Source organism: Acipenser ruthenus, chromosome 2 (assembly GCF_902713425.1).
Source record: "Acipenser ruthenus chromosome 2, fAciRut3.2 maternal haplotype, whole genome shotgun sequence".
Classification (NCBI taxonomy): domain Eukaryota; kingdom Metazoa; phylum Chordata; class Actinopteri; order Acipenseriformes; family Acipenseridae; genus Acipenser; species Acipenser ruthenus.
In genome coordinates, this window is record NC_081190.1 from 96645582 (window position 1) to 96653607 (window position 8026).

Consider the following 8026-nt stretch of genomic DNA (forward strand, 5'->3'; position numbering starts at 1 on the left):
TATATATATATATATATATATATATGTTTATTTGTTTGTTTTTTTAATAGCATTAATAGCATTATAATATAATAATTTTCAATAAAATAAAATACAATTATACTCCTGTCTGTCTGAAACACAGCAGATCTGAAACACTAGTATATTGGGCAATCTGAGCACAGGTTTTAATTGGAGCAGCGACCCACATCCTCCCGCCCGCTTCTAAAGTGCTGCTGTAAGCAGTTGTATGTGCTGTTAATGTAGGAGTGAGGACTGAAATTGCTTTGTTTTGTTCTGGATCGCATCGGTGGTATGAAACACACTATATGTTGTTATTGTTTAATTTTGGTGCTTGTCTTGTGAAGGAGTCAAATGTGAAATGCAGCATAACGCAGTTGATCGGCTGATTAAGACTCAATTTGCCACGCTACTTGTGCCTCCCCTGACTCAGAGGTCACCAGCCGCCACTGATGTGTTGAATCATAACTTGACCTGTAGGACGTGGCAGTCTAAAGGCACATTGTACTAATAGGTTATGATCGGTTAAGCCAAATGACAACACGTTTTATCTCTGCACAAATCTGTTATAAAAACTACAAAACTACAGCATTAGAACTACAAGAAAAAGGAGATTACAATGAGCTATCAAAAGTGAAGATTCAGGACAGAGGCTAGGAGGGGATGCGTTTGTTATTGCTGCTTCCCTTTCAAGTACGAAATGTAACCATTACCGAATGGGTATTTTTACCACCTAAAGACCGGAAACCTGAATATTGTATACCAAAGCTGCTCTTTGAACATAAGAAAGTTTAAAAACGAGAGGAGGCCATTCAGCCCATCTTGCTTGTTTGGTTGTTAGTAGCTTATTGATCCCAGAATCTCATCAAGCAGCTTCTTGAAGGATCCCAGGGTGTCAGCTTCAACAACATTACTGGGGAGTTGGTTCGAAACCCTCACAATTCTCTGTAAAAAAGTGCTTCCTATTTTCTGTTCTGAATGCCCCTTTATCTAATCTCCATTTGTGACCCCTGGTCCTTGTTTCTTTTTTCAGGTCAAAAAAGTCCCCTGGGTCGACATTGTCTATACCTTTTAGGATTTTGAATGTTGAATCAGATCACCGTGTAGTCTTCTTTGTTCAAGACTGAATAGATTCAATACGACATGCCTTTTAAACCCGGGATAATTCTGGTCACTCTTCTTTGCACTCTTTCTAGAGCAGCAATATCCTTTTTGTAACAAGGTGACCAGAACTGAACACAATATTCTAGATGAGGTCTTACTAATGCATTGTAAAGTTTTAACATTACTTCCCTTGATTTAAATTCAACACTTTTCACAATATATCCAAGCATCTTGTTGGCCTTTTTTATAGCTTCCTCACATTGTCTAGATGAAGACATTTCTGAGTCAACATAAACTCCTAGGTCTTTTTCATAGATTCCTTCTTCAATTTCAGTATCTCCCATATGATATTTATAATGCACATTTTTATTGCCTGCATGCAATACTTTACAGTTTTCTCACAACCTGTGACGCAGTCATGCCCTGCCCCCGAGGGTATAAAAGGACTGTGCTCACAGATCTCTGTTTCATTTTTCTTTTCAAGACTGACCTAGCTCCGACTGGAGTAATTTTATTTCTCGTTTTGGCTTTTTGCTAAAATGTGAGACGTTTTATATTGTTTATGTAATGGTTATATTACTGTGTTTTGTTGAAAGAGATTTTTCTCGTGTGTTTTTCTGTTTTTTTTACAGAGACTACACGCAGGCCTGTCTGCAACGTGGTGCTACAGCACACATGTAGCAAGAGCAGCTACAACACTGCGCAGGACCAAGATACTTGCTTCGGTTGTGGTTGCTTGCAATCTTTTCCACAGTATGTTGATGCAGTTTTGGTTTTAGCATCACCGTTACGAAGGCTGTTAGTTGCATTCTACTCAGTCTCGTGTGTGGTACTGACTGAGTGGTTTTGCCAGTGGCTTGTACAGGTGGGCATCCTTGTATGTTGCCACCCGCAGACTTCCCTCAGTCTCGTGTATGCTACTGACCGAGTGGTTTTGCCAGTGGCTTGTACAGGTGGGCATCCCTGTGCGTTGCCACTTGTGATGACTGCAAACCAGTGGACCCGTACCGTACCGGTTCCCGAGGTCACCGACCCGCTCCATTCCTGACCCAGTACCATACCGGCACCGAATCGGGACCGAGGTTACCGCACCAGTACTGTCCCAGTGACAAGCACGGCAGATACTCTTCCTGCCTGGAGCCAGAGCACGCCAAGGAAGCACTGGCTAACAGCAGCTTCCAGTGAGTTTTGTTCACCTTTCTCCAAGCGCATGATCCTGCAGCTCTACAGGAAAATAGCCACGGAAGAAGAAGAGTCACCGTTACAAGCAATCGGCAGACTTGGAGCATATGGAAAAGCTGTGGGCAGCTGTTTCCCACCAAAGAACTGTTCTCGTAGAATTACTGCAGGAATGTTCAGCCCCGCCCTGTCCCCTTGGGGCCCCAGCGGGCTATGAGCACAGATTGGCCACAGGAGGACATACTCTCCATCGCCGCCTCTGAGGAGGTGGGTGAACAGGAGCTGGCATTCCTGTCTGAGGATGTGGAGTTTGATTGTGCATCCCCTGCAGTTTAGCTCACCTTGTCGGCAGAGCTTCTGCCGCTGATCAGGAGGGCCACTGCAATATTGCAAGAGCCCTGGCCTGCAGAAGGCACTCCTGTCCAAGGACACTACCTGCCCCAACAAGCAGTGCCGGGTCTCTGACATGATCCTCAAGCGCACCTATTCAGCCAGTATGTTCGCATCCTTGTAGCCTACCAGTGCCATTTGCTGAGGTCCCTTTCTAAGAGGCACCAGCGTCGTAACCAGACCTGACATTCTACCAAACTTGGGTTTCAAGCTATAGCTGTCAGTATTTATATGACTGCTTGGTAATTACTATTCAACCACCAAATCTATGTTACATGGCACACCAAGAGAGAAAATTAAGGGGTCTTTTGTTCTTTACCAGAATTTTTACATGAGCATCAGCATTGAGATGCAGCAGCGCTCTCACTGCGCGCTAGAATCCATGAAGGAACTGGTTTGCCTGCTTCCCAAGTGACCACCTCCAGTGCGTAAACCCTAGGCCCCAGCAGCATCAAAGACCAGCACAGCCAGCTGGGCCCGCTGTCAGAGGTGATGTTTAGAACGGGCAATGCGGCTGCTTGCCTCGGAGGCTTTAATAGATTCTGCTACCCTGTGCAGAGACAGAAGCCGCAGGCCGAGCCACAGGCTGAGCAGCAGCCCTAGCGGTTTGCTGCCACAGGCCCAAGGCTCCTTTTCAGGGAGCCACCTGGTGTATTGGTGTCAATACATCACGGACATCTAGGTACTTTCTACTGTTCAGACCGGCTACTCTACAATTGAAGCACGGTCCCCCTCCCTTTTGGGGCGTGACTAAAACATCATTCAAGATGCCGTTGTGGTGTCTCAGGAGGTAGCAGCTCTGCTACAAAAAAAGTCTATTCGTATGATAGACCCCCTCCACTGGGAGGAGGGGTTCTACTCCAGTTACTGCCATAGCGGGATGGAAAATATCCCGGCCCCACTGAGACTCAGAGGCACGAGAGTGCTCAATTATCTGGACGACTTGCTCATTTGTGCCCAGTCTCCGGCCCAAGCAGACGCCCACACAGAATTTGTCACCGGCCACCTTCAACGGTTGGGCATTACGGTGAATCATACAAAGAGCCAGCTCACGCCTTCTCAGACAGCCTATCTAGCTTTACTTGAAAGGGAACGTTGGGTTATTATCATAACCCTGATTCCCTGAAATAGAAATGTAACCATTAACCTTCAAGGTCGCTGCGTCCATGATTGCAGCAGGCTTGCAGGAAAAATGACGAGGAGATCTGTGAACGCAGTGCCTTTGTGCCCTCGGGGGTGGGCATGACTGCGTCACAGGCTCGCGGAGCAGCTTTGGTATACAATATTCAGGTTTCGGGTCTTTAGGAGGTAAATACCCATACGGTAATGGTTACATTTCTATTTCAGGGAACCAGGGTTATGATAATAACCTAACGTTTCGTTTGTAACTTTTCTCATGTTCCTATAACAACATTGCTTGATTCGAAATGAGTATGAATAGGTTACTTAAAGAGATATCTTCAAATCAACACAAATTATTATTATTATTATTATTTATTTCTTAGCAGACACCCTTATCCAGGGCGACTTACAATCGTAAGCAAATACATTTCAAGTGTTACAATACAAGTAATACAATAAGAGCAAGAAATACAATAACTTTTGTTCAAGCAAAGTACAAGTGCGACAAACCACAATTCAATAATACAGCAGATAATAGTGATAGTTACATCAGGATATGATTAAATACAAAGTACTACAGGTTAAACACTTGGCAGATTACATTATTCTGAAGTTCAGGATTAAATGCAGTAAAATAGAGGGAGATAAGAGCAAAATAAAGCACATTTACATGAAGGGTGATAGTGTCCCAGGATACAAACAGAGGAGTTCTACGGGTGCTGTTTGAAGAGTCTTAAGGAGGCGCCGGAATGTGGTCAGGGACTGGGCAGTCCTGACATCTGTAGGAAGGTCATTCCACCACTGCGGAGCAAATATACTTTATAGTATTAAAAACAACCCCACACACAGCAGGGACATGCTCAGTTATTTGGTTCATGACATAAAAACCTGAACTGACAGTAAACGTTGTTAAGAAAATAAAACAAGTTGAACAGTCCAAGGTGAAACTACTGACAGCATTTCACAAAAAACAAACAAACACTCGGGACAGTGACACCCTGCCACAGAAAACCAAGATAAATTCAAAGCTGTTCAAAATGTCTGATTCATAATGTTTATACAGCATTTTTAATACATTATAGGTTTGCAAAACAGCTTCAAATTCCACAGTGTGCCAGGAATGTGATGTAATAAATATCCCAGTGTTCCAGGAACATGATCAAGACCTTTTACTGAACTAACCTTTTGTGTTTCTGACCCCAGTCCTGACTGGGAACTGCCTTTAGAAAAAAAGAACCTGCTAGACTTCTCAAATCACTTCAAAAATATATACAGGTAACCAATTAAATTGACTTCTTCATCAATGTTTTCTTAAGCAGAGTGCTAAAAACATGTAGATTGTTGTACCCCGCAGCATCTGCATTTTAAACCTAGATTTCAACATGACTCCACATGACTAAACTCAACCTATCAATGACTAATGCATGTTAATAATTGTTTGTACCTAGACCTTCAGAGTGTATTTTCTCTTGCACTATGTACTTTATTAGAGGTAGTCACCAAACACTTCTAAACATACTTTATAAGTCATTAAATCTACATAAACAGATCCCCCCCCCCCCCCCCCCTTTTTAATGTGGAACTTTATGCTAAGTAATGTAATTAATCTGTGTATATAGAACCTGTTGTGACTGAAACATTTAAAATGCTTTGTCATTGACACTTTTGAGTGCAAGATCTATACTCTCAGTGATAAGTAGTTGCTGCTTATAAGTTTCAATAGGGACGTGACTTATAATGTAAATGTATTGGTATTGTTTAGGAAATTATTTATTGCAATACATTTTGGTCTTTCATACCCTTTAGAAGGCCTTGTGGCAAATACATCCATTTGATGTGTGCTTTGAGGTTGTGATGTGGTTGGTGGGTATCTGTGTTTCATACAAAATTAAATAATTCCTCCGTGGACAGACTTTTGGCTTTTACAGCAACACGGACATTTACTTTCTCATAATGCTCAAAATGAGCAGTGTTTCATAATGCTTTTGAAGAAGGCTGATCTGAAGGACTGTAAAATAAATAATACAGTGCAGTAAATGGCCCGGTATGGATTTGTTTTTGAAGATAACTAATTCACCAAAGGGCTGTGGACCTGTATACAACAAAAACATTAATTGACAACAGCCAGATATATTCTTAGAGGGAATTAGCACAACATTGATTTCACATACTCCTGTCTTTTCTAATATAGCTCAGATACAATTTGGGTCAGTCTTATATCAAACCACCCTGGAAAGGAACAAGGTAATCCTGAAAGACTGTAGGCTTTATATATATATATATATAACTCATAAAGAGCCAACTTTTCCTTGGGAATTAAAGTTCTGCTATTGGTTGATACAATGTGCTTACAGCCTGCATTCAGTGTGTCTGACCTGCAGTCAGAGCTGTATGTTGTTACTGCGAGTTATTGGTTTATGCTTTTCAGATGTCACAATCCTTTTTACCCATTACTGTCCAGTACAACCATTTTACTAAATAACAGTTAACCGATTAGCCTAGGATTGCCAATAAAAATGTGCGACTGATCCAGGGGGTGCTTTAAAATGCTCTGAAAAGATGCAGCTGTAGCTTTACCCGCCGGGATATTGGTTGATTGAATCAACCCTTTATTAATATCCATGTCAAACACTTACTGCACATGTGGGACCCTGCTATGAAGCAAATACACATTGTAATGGTATAAAGGTACCAAGAAACTACTGCCCAGTCATAATTACTGGGGTCAGCCGCATGCATTGCAGATACAACCTGTGTCAAACAGAGTGTGCTGGTCTTACTTCTGCAGTACCTCCTTTTGCCAGCCGATGGAACTGTGCTCATGGGGGATTGTACAATGTAACACTTCCCTCTTCAACTCACGTGTGACAGGTTTGACCTGAACTTCAGAAACATAAATACTATATATAAAACAGAATGGCTGAAACACACAATCATATCTTCTGGGTCTCGTTATATTCAAGCAGCGCATATGATTATTCTCTGTTTACAATTTCAACAATGCAGAAGATGACTTGAAAGTATAGGTACATGTTAGTTACACCACACTGTACTAAGTTTCAGTTTTATTTATTTGGACTTATGGTGTAAAAAGAGTGTACCGTTCAATTACACAATTTTCAAAACAACTAAAAACCACAATGTAAAAAAATCCAATCCTCACATCGCAAACCACTAATCATTATGTACAGTCAGAACGGAGGCTAGTATTACCATATTATCATGTAACAATGATCTGGATTTCCCATTACCCCGTCTTAAGTGTTGAAAATGCCCCTTCTTTTTAGTTAAATATCCCAGTTTAAGAGACATGCAGAATAAATGTTATTTATAGAAACATGTAGATAGTGTGATTACAGCATTATTACATTAAATAAGTCACATCTTACCATTGCAGCACAATGGAAAATAGGACCAAATGTAATAGCAGTTCACCTCCCAACAATAAATATAGTTTCTAACAACTGAAATTAGACCCTTAAGCTTTTAAAAAGGTATTTTTAAAACCTCCACTTGAATTTGCTGACAGCCGCAGAGTCTAAGGGTCTGTCCAAGTCGGGTGTTATTCTCATAGCCACAGAGTTCCGTGTCTATGGTTGTCTCAATCTTCTGTAGTTTTTTTTTTTTTTTTTTTTTTCAACAGAACGCAGTAACTCGATTGTATATGAAATGCAGATTGATCCCTGGCTGTGCATGCTTTTAATTTGTGCTGCTTTTTTTCCAACAGACAGAAGTTGTATATACAGGATACTAGTATTTCCTCTCTGGCTCCAGCTCCAATTTGAAGGATTGTAAAAGGCTGAAGTGGTTCCAGTTTTGGATGGCTTGTGTTTGGTTTCTTGCATGGAGCTGACAAAAACAGCCCACATTGACTGACATAGTGTTTGTGGTAACTGGCAAGAGTTCCACGAGCAGGGCAGCTTTTTCATTTGTTTTCACTTTCCAAAATGGTTAAGACGAACCATTATGTCTTATCATTGCATTACTACCTGCTGCATCATTCATAATTCTCAAAATCAAAATTGTGAGCGTCAGGTTCTGAAATGTATAAAATAACCATTGACAGCTGGGCTGGAAAGATTTAGGCATTTCTTACTACAAACGTAGACATGAATATCATACTAAAAATGTGAAGAACTGTAAAGGCTGGGATGACTTTCTACACTCCCTTTATGATTACTTTGAAGACAGGGATTTTAAAAATTTAAATAAATAAATAAATAAATAAAGG